Genomic DNA, 10,001 nt, shown 5'->3' with positions numbered 1-10,001 from the left:
CTTGGGTTTGATCCCTAAGTCAGGAAGATCCCCCTGGAGAAGGGAATGGCAACTCGCTCCAGTATTCTTGCTGGGAGACAAGTATTCATGGACAGAGGAGCCTGGTGGGCTATGGTCCACAGGTCACAAAGAGTAGGACATGACTGAATGACTAACACTTTTTTTTTTTTTTCTTTCACTGGATCACTGGTAAAACATTTAGGAACAAGATAAATTTGAAATGTTGAGACTTGCGTGTGAGCCACTGTATGAGGAACAAAGGTGGTACTGAGCAGCCAGGCAGAGATACAGAACAGGGCCACAGTCTGGCTCTGAGCAATTAGTGATGAAAACAGTCCCAGGTCTCAGTGAGGAGGGATTTGGGAGACGGAGCTCGAATTTGCCGGAAATGGTGGCTCCCTTTTTCACCATGGAGAAGCTGATAGGCTGATGAGAGCAATGATTGACAGTTTTAAATATGACTTGGTGACGCCATGGGATTTTTTTTCTCCATTGATTGAAAACATTCACATTTCTTCATTTTCTAAGGGCTGTAGTTACAAACTCAGGTCTATCTTTGAGGTATCTTTGAGAATTAATGATCTCGTGTGAACTTAAGGTCAAGTCTCCTTACACAGGAATATAAAAGAAGAAGGCAAAGGTGATTATACTGGCCTAGGGCATTTACTGAAGTTACTTTTTTGGAAAAGGATCAGATTTTGACATCTGGGTTTCTATTTGGCTGCACCAGGTGTTAGTCGTGGCACGTGGATCTTTAGTTGTGACCTGTGGGATCTAGCTTCGTGACAAGGGATTGAACCTGCGTCCCCTGCACTGAGAGCACAGAGTAGCCCCTGACCACCAGGGAACTCTCTTGACTTCCCTTCTTATTTTTTCTTTTCTAAAAATGTAATGTAGTATGTGTGCTCAGGTGTCTCTCACTCTTTGCGACTCTGTGGACTGTAGCCCACCAGGCTCCTCTGTCCATGGGACTCTCCAGACAAGAATACTGGAGTGGGTTGTCATTTCCTTCTCCAGGGGATCTTCCCGACCCAGGGATCAAACCTGAGTCTCTTACATCTCCTACATGGGCAGGTGGATTCTTTACCACTGCACCACGTATTCCCTATCACAAAAACTTAGTTGAAAATGAATTATAATTTCTGGCTAATCAAATCGTAAATATATACCATATAAAATGTTTTAATTCAGTTCAGTTCAGTGGCTCAGTCATGTCCGACTCTTTGCGACCCCATGAACTGCAGCACGCCAGGCCTCCCTGTCCATCACCAACTCCTGGAGTTCATGCAAACCCATGTCCATCGAGTTGATGATGCCATCAAGCCACCTCATCCTCTGTCGTCCCCTTCTCCTCCTGCCCCCAATCCGTCCCAGCATCAAAGTCTTTTCCAATGAGTCAACTCTTTGCATGAGGTGGCCAAAGTATTGGAGTTTCAGCTTTAGCATCATTCCTTCCAGAGAACACCCAGGACTGATCTCCTTTAGAATGGACTGGTTGGATCTCCTTGCAGTCCAAGGGACTCTCAAGAGTCTCCAACACCACAGCTCAAAAGCATCAATTCTTTGATGCTCAGTCTTCTTCACAGTCCAACTCTCACATCCATACATGACCACTGGAAAAACCATAGCCTTGACTAGATGGACCTTTGTTGGTAACGTAATGTCTCTGCTTTTGAATATGCTATCTAGGTTGGTCATAACTTTCCTTCCAAGGAGTAAGTGTCTTTTAATTTCATGGCTGAAATCACCATCTGCAGTGATTTTGGAGCCCCCCCCAAATAAAGTCTGACACTGTTTCCACGGTTTCCCCATCTATTTCCCATGAAGTGATGGGACCGGATGCCATGATCTTCGTTTTCTGAATGTTGAGCTTTAAGCCAACTTTTTCACTCTCCTCTTGCACTTTCATCAAGAGGTTTTTAAGTTCCTCTTCACTTTCTGCCATAAGGGTGGTGTCATCTGCATATCTGAGGTTATTGATATTTCTCCCGGCAATCTTGCTTCCAGCTTGTGCTTCTTCCATCTTCGGTCTTATTTTTCATCTTATCTCTCTGTTTGTTTTTTTAAACCATATGCTAAAGCTTCTTGTGTATTTTTACTTTCCTTATTTTTCCTGGATGAATCAAGTTTTTTTGTTTCTTTTCTCTTTAGCTCTTCTACCCATTTTGCCCCCATCCTCATTGGTAATCAGAAGCTCACCTGTGTGTCTTTTTTGATAATTTGATTTTCCCTAATCCCGAGTCCTCGTAATCTTTTCTTAAAAATGGGACATGGGTAGAAATTTGTTAAGTCCTTGCAAAGTGCCAAAGTCTCTTTTCTTGGCTTCCTGTGTGTGTGATATTAGCCGGCAGAGGGATCCTGGATCAGTCTTATCTCTCAAAAGCTGTAAGCCTGGCTCTGCTATCGGGGGCTCCAACTGCTTCCAGGAGGATCCAGTACCATTCAAATTCCCTTCCCTATGTGTTTAGTCACTAAGTCGTTTCTGACTCTTTGGGACCCCATTGGCTGCAGCTTGCCGGGCATCCCTGTCCTTCACTGTCTCCCAGAATTTGCTCAGACTCATATCCATTGAGTTGATGATGCCATCCACCATCTCATCCCTTCTCCTCCTGTCCTCAATCTTTCCCAGCATCAGGGTCTTTTCCAGTGAGTCAGCTGTTCGCATCAGGTGGGCAAAGTATTGGAATTTCAGCTTTAGCATCATAACATCCCTTATGTTAATAATTTATTTTTGTTCTCTAGTAGTTGGAGTTTGGGAATTTACCAGATTTTGCCCAGGTTTGATCCTTTCTTTCTTTCTTTCTTTTTTTTTTTTTTGCTTTTCAAGTGATTTTTATTTATCTTTCTTTGTTGGTACTTAGAGTTTACTTACATTCTGGTCCAAAAGTTGGTCTTTATTTAGCTGTTTTCTTCTAATTGTTTTTCAAGTTTGCTTCTCCATATTATTGTTCTCTGCTTTTTTGGAATTCCCAGTATTCAATTGCCAATATTCTCCCAGTATGTAATATTCTTGAGGATGTACTCCCTAGCTCTCGTATTTTCTTCATGATTTTCATTTTATTGAATTTGTGCTCTATGTTCTGGGGTCAGTCAGATTATTGATCATGCAGATCAACTTGTTTACTGGCACCACCATGAGAAAGTTCAAGGCTGAGGAGGGATAGAAACTGTTAGCACTTTTTACAGTACTTGCTTGGGGTTGGTTTACACCTGGAAGGCAAGAGGATCTCAAACCCCTTGACTGGGAGACTTATGTCAGCAAGGGGACAGTTCCAGGTTCAGATGGCATTTGTCAGTCTGACCAAGCCCAGGATGGATCCAGTTTCTAGAGGAGGTAGTGGTGTTGACAGTTTTGAAGTTGAGTTTCATTCTTTGATTCTCTTAGTTATTTCCTAGAATCATGTTTTTTTCTCCCTGTGTGCTCTATTTATGGGCCCATGGGCTTGGTCATCACCTCGCCCTATATTCTGGGTGTTGTGATCCTTTGTCCTCTTGATCCTGTAACCTCTATTCACGTCCCACCTGTATTAGTCACTCAGTTGTGTCCGACTCTTTGTGACCCCATGGACTGTAGCCTACCAGACTCCTCCATCCATGGGATTTTCCAGGTAAGAGTACTGAAGTGGGTTGCCATTTCCTTCTCCAAAAGTACCACAAACAGGGTGGCTTAAACAACAGAACCTTCTCACAAATGGAGGCTGGAAGTCCAAGATCGAGTGTTGGCAGGGCTGGTTTGGGGGCCTGTCTGCTTGGCTTGCAAGACGGCGTCTTCTTGCTGTGCCCTCGCATGACCTTGCCCCCATGTGTGCATGCTCCCAGTGTCTCTCTGGGTCCAAATCTGCTCTTCTTTTAAAGAACCAATCAGATTGTATCAGGGCCCACCCTAATGATCTCATTTAACCTTATTTACCTCTTTAAAGAGTCGCATTCTGACATGTTGAATATTGAGGCTGTAACATGAGTTTGGAGCACACAGTTCAGTCCTTCACATACCCCTGGAGCTTAGTGCAGGCTTGCTGTGTAGTAGATGCTCCGTAAAAGTTTGTTGAGTAGCTAAATGAAAGTTTCCCAATGTGTTCTCTTTCCCTATATTCATTTTCAAGCAGATTGTAATGCAAGAGACAGCAAATGCTTTCCTAAGATAAATTAAATGAACTATCTCTTTATTGTCTTTTTTGTTGTTGTTCAGTCACTAAGTAGTGTCTGACTCTCTGTGACCCCATAACTGCAGCACGCCAGGCTTCCCTGTCCTTCACTATTTCCTGGGTTTTGCTCAAACTCATGTTCATTGAGTCACTGATGCCATCCAACTATCTTATCCTCTGTTGTCCCCTTCTCCTCCTGCCCTCAATCTCTCCCAGCATCAGGGTTTTTTGCAATGAGTTGGCTCTTCGCATCAGGTGGCCAAAGTATTGGAACTTCAACTTCAGCATCAATCCTTTAGTTGCAGGATGAGGGACCCCTTCCAGGGCCCAAAAGTGGGCTCTTGTCTAACACTCAGAAATGAATTGTCCAAGGAGACACATGTGCTGACAAAGCAAGAGATTTTATTGGAAAGGGGAGCCCTGGTGGAGAGCAGCAGGGTAAGGGAACCCAGGGGAACTGCTTTGCCATGTGGCTCACAGTCTCGGGTTTTACGGTGATGGGATTAATTTCCGGGTTGTCTTTGGCCAGTTGTTCTGATTCAGAGCCCTTCCTGGTGGCACACACGTTACTCAGTCAAGATGGACGCCAGCAAGGATTCTGGGAGGTTGTTGGACACGTGTTGTCACCTTTCGACCTTTCCTGAACTCTTCCGGTTGGTGGTGGCTTATTAGTTCCATGTTCCTTACCAGGACCTCCTGTCATAAAATAACTCATGCAGATGGTAACTGTGGTGCCTGGTTAGGGTGGGTGGCTTCAGTCAGTGTGTTCCCCCTAACGACTCCCCCCGAGAGACTTCATGCTAAAGATACTACTTGGGAATTGGGGCAGAGGTCTCTTTCTTCTGTAAATTCTTCCTGCTGTGCTTGGGCTTAGGTCTGCCTAACAGAGCAGAAGTCTCTCTCTCAGTTCAGTTCAGTCGCTCAGTCATGTCTGACTCTTTGCGACCCCATGAACCGCAGCACGCCAGGCCTCCCTGTCCATCACCATCTCCCGGAATTCACTCAGACTCACGTCCATTGAGTCCGTGATGCCAGCCAGTCATCTCATCCTCGGTCGTCCCCTTCTCCTCCTGCCCCCAATCTCTCCCAGCATCAGAGTCTTTTCCAATGAGTCAACTCTTCGAATGAGGTGGCCAAAGTACTGGAGTTTCAGCTTTAGCATCATTCCTTCCAAAGAAATCCCAGGGCTGATCTCTTTCAGAATGGACTGGTTGGATCTCCATGCAGTACAAGGGACTCTCAAGAGTCTTCTCCAACACCACAGTTCAAAAGCATCAATTCTTCGGTGCTCAGCCTTCTTCACAGTCCAACTTTCACATCCATACATGACCACTGGAAAAACCATAGCCTTGACTAGATGGACCTTAGTCGGCAAAGTAATGTCTTTGCTTTTGAATATGCTATCTAGGTTGGTCATAACTTTTCTTCCAAAGAGTAAGCGTCTTTTAACTTCATGGCTGCAGTCACCATCTGCAATGATTTTGGGGCCCCCCAAAATAAAGTCTAACGCTGTTTCCACTGTTTCCCCATCTATTTCCCATGAAGTGATGGGACCGGATGCCATGATCTTCATTTTCTGAATGTTGAGCTTTAAGCCAACTTTTTCGCTCTCCTCTTTGACTTTCGTCAAGAGGCTTTTTAGCTCCTCTTCACTTTCTGCCATAAGGGTGGTGTCATCTGCATATCTGAGGTTATTGATATTTCTCCCGGCAATCTTGATTCCAGCTTGCGCTTCTTCCAGCCCAGCGTTTCTCATGATGTACTCTGCATAAAAGTTAAATAAGCAGGGTGACCATATACAGCCTTGACGCACTCCTTTTCCTATTTGGAACCAGTCTGTTGTTCCATGTCCAGTTCTAACTGTTGCTTCCTGACCTGCATACAGATTTCTCAAGAGGCAGGTCAGGTGGTCTGGTATTCCCATCTCTTTCAGAATTTTCCACAGTTTCTTGTGATCCACACAGTCAAAGGCTTTGGCATAGTCAATAAAGCAGAAATAGATGTTTTTCTGGAACTCTCTTGCTTTTTCCATGATCCAGCGGATGTTGGCAATTTGATCTCTGGTTCCTCTGCCTTTTCTAAAACCAGCTTGAACATCAGGGAGTTCACGGTTCACGTATTGCTGAAGCCTGGCTAGGAGAATTTTGAGCATTACTTTACTAGCATGTGAGATGAGTGCAATTGTTCAGTAGTTTGAGCATTCTTTGGCATTGCCTTTCTTTGGGAATGGAATGAAAACTGACCTTTTCCAGTCCTGTGGCCACTGCTGAGTTTTCCAAATTTGCTGACATACTGAGTGCAGCACTTTCACAGCATCATCTTTCAGGATTTGAAACAGCTCAATTGGAATTCCATCACCTCCACTAGCTTTGTTCGTAGTGATGCTTTCTAAGGCCCGCTTGACTTCACATTCCAAGATGTCTGGCTCTAGATTAGTGATCACATCATCATGATTATCTTGGTCGTGAAGATCTTTTTTGTACAGTTCTTCTGTGTATTCTTGCCACCTCTTCTTAATATCTTCTGCTTCTCTTAGGTCCCTCCCATTTCTGTCCTTTATCAAGCCCATCTTTGCATGAAATGTTCCCTTGGTATCTCTAATTTTCTTGAAGAGATCTCTAGTCTTTCCCATTCAGTTGTTTTCCTCTATTTCTTTGCATTGATCACTGAGGAAGGCTTTCTTATCTCTTCTTGCTATTCTTTGGAACTCTGCATTCAGATGCTTATATCTTTCCTTTTCTCCTTTGCTTTTCCCCTCTCTTCTTTTCACAGCTATTTGTAAGGCCTCCCCAGACAGCCATTTTGCTTTTTTGCATTTCTTTTCCATGGGGATGGTCTTGATCCCTGTCTCCTGTACAATGTCATGAACCTCAGTCCATAGTTCATCAGGCACTCTATCTATCAGATCTAGGACCTTAAATCTATTTCTCCCTTCCACTGTATAATCATAAGGGATTTGATTTAGGTCATCCCTGAATGGTCTAGCGGTTTTCTCTACTTTCTTCAATTTAAGTCTGAATTTGGTAGTAAGGAGTTGATGATCTGAGCCACAGTCAGCTCCTGGTCTTGTTTTTGTTGCCTGTATAGAGCTTCTCCATCTTTGGCTGCAAAGAATATAATCAGTCTGATTCCGGTGTTGACCATCTGGTGATCTCCATGTATGGAGTCTTCTCTTGTGTTCTGGAAGAGGGTGTTTGCTATGACCAGTGCATTTTCTTGGCAAAAGTCTATTAGTCTTTGCCCTGCTTCATTCCGTATTCCAAGGCCAAATTTGCCTGTTACTCCAGGTGTTTCTTGACTTCCTACTTTTGCATTCCAGTCCCCTATAATGAAAGGTATAAGACAAGTCAAGTGGACATGCAGTTTTTCCAGCACAATATACTGAAGAAATTATCCTTTTCCCATTATGTATTCCTGGATCCCTGTTGAAGGTCATTGGTTAACCTTATACTTGTGAGTTTATTTCTGGTCACTCTATTCTGTTCCACTGGTATATATGTCTGTTTTTATGCTAGTACTATTTTGAAATCAGGAAGTACAATGCCTCCAGGTTTGTTTTTCTTGCTCAAAATTGCTTTGGCTTTTCAGTTTTTTTTTTTGTTTTTTAAATTCCATATGAATTTTAGGATTGTTTTTCCAAAATTCTCTAAAATTATTATTGAGATTTTGATAAAAATTGCATTGAATCTGTAGATTGCTTTGGGTAGTACCGGCATCTTAACAATATTAATTGTTCCAACTCATGAACATGGATCTCTTTCCATTTATTTGTGTCTGCTTTAATTTCTCTCATTAGTGTTCTGTAGTTTTCAGTACATTGACATTTCACCTTTTTGGTTAAGCTTATTTCTAAGTGTCAGAGCAATTTTTAAAATTAATAAATGAATATTGCAGAAACATTTTATAATTCTAAATGATTCTCTGTGTGTGTGTGTTAGTCGCTTAGTTGTGTCTGACTCTTTGCTACTCCATGGACTGTAGCCCACCAGCTGCCCCTGTCCATGGGATTTCCCAGGCAAGAATACTGGAGTGGGCAGCTATCCTCTTCTTCAGGGCATCTTTCCAACTCAAGGACTGAACCTGGATTCCTTGCACTGCAGGCAAATTCTTCACCATCTGAGCTACCACGGGAAGCCCACTAAATGTCTACAAATAGTACAAAATTCAAAAAAATCTTTTTTGGTGAATTAACACTTACAGCTATCATAGGAAGATACTCAATTTGCAGCAGCATTCTCTATGATTTTATTATTTTTTTAAAATGAACCCCCCAGTATTCTGCTACTGTGTTTAAAAATTTCTTTGAATGGTTGTAGTCAAGGCAATGGTTTTTCCAGTGGTCATGTATGGATGTGAGAGTAGGACTGTAAAGAAAGCTGAGTGCCGAAGAATTGATGCTTTTGAACTGTGGTGTTGGAGAAGGCTCTTGAGAGTCCCTTGGACTGCAAGGAGATCCAACCAGTCCATTCTAAAGGAGATCAGTCCTGGGATTTCTTTGGAAGGAATGATTCTGAAGCTCAAATTCCAGTACTTTGGCCACCTCATGAGAAGAGTTGACTCATTGGAAAAGACTCTGATGCTGGGAGGGATTGGGGGCAGGAGGAGAAGGGGACGACAGAGGATGAGACGGCTTGATGGACGTGAGTCTGAGTGAACTCCAGGAGTTGGTGATGGACAGGGAGGCCTGGGGTGATGCAATTCATGGGGTCACAAAGAATCGGACACGACTGAGCGACTGAACTGAACTGAAAATGTATTAATGGGGACTTTCCCAGTGGCTCAGCAGTAAAAGAATATGCCTGCAACGCAGGAGACACAGTAGTCTCAGTTTCGATCCCTGTGTGGGGAAGATCCCCTGGAGAAAGATATGACAACCCAACTTTCTTGCCTGGACAATCCCATGGATAGATGAGCCTGGCGGCCTACAGTCTATGAGGTTGCAAAGAGTCAGACACAGTAAAGCGACTGAGCACACAGCAGAAAATTTACTAACAACCAAAAAAGAAGGCATAGTAAACAGCTACTGAATGTATTTTCTTATTTACATGTTTCAACTGCAGTAAGCATGTTTTAATCAACGTTTCAAGTAATTAAAGGAGTACAACTCCTTTTTCTCCTTTTCAAAAGAAACCAATGAGCCCTCAGGCAGTCACCAGATTGGGAGAGTTGGGGGTGCTGACTGTTGAAACATTATTCAATCAGGCTAATTTCCTTATGCTACTTTTCAGGTTAGAGGGAGGAGGAGGGGAGGAAACCAGATTCTCAAGCAACCCTGGGCATTAGGGGAAATTTCCCTAGAGGAAATCTCCTCTAGCAACTCTAGAGGAGACGCTAAAAGTTGAAGTCAGCTCATGGTATTGCCCTGGTCTTTGGCTTGGCATATTCCTTTGGGGATCCACATTTTCTCATTTAAACTGGGACATGTGGTTGATATCAGGAGGGACAGCTGAGGTAGGTACCATCCTGGGAAATCTGTACCTGACTCACTTCTGAAGGTTCAGAAATTTCTTACTTCCTTCTTTTTATTTATTTACACTATCCTACTCTCTTCAACCAAAGGCGAAATTACACTAACCAGGTAATTTGTACTACTGCCTCCACGGTTTCTCTTTGAAAGGACAAGGTGATGGAGAGGTCAAAGAAAATGTCAAAATCCAGGTATCACAGAAGCGGTTGTATTCAAACCATCCTTACCTTTAGTGGTGGATGGGAGGTTGGGGATAAGAACCAATAAGATGTCTGGATAAGGTGGTAAATGGAATCTCAATTTTGGTTTACACAGAATACATAGTAGACCTACTGCAAAACTGCATGAGCTCAGCCTCCATATAGTTTGGCTCCAAACTCGGTCCCTGT

Source organism: Capra hircus, chromosome 1, assembly GCF_001704415.2.
Source record: "Capra hircus breed San Clemente chromosome 1, ASM170441v1, whole genome shotgun sequence".
NCBI lineage: Eukaryota > Metazoa > Chordata > Mammalia > Artiodactyla > Bovidae > Capra > Capra hircus.
The sequence above is the reverse complement of the archived record's forward strand: the minus strand, read 5'-3'. Positions refer to the sequence as shown.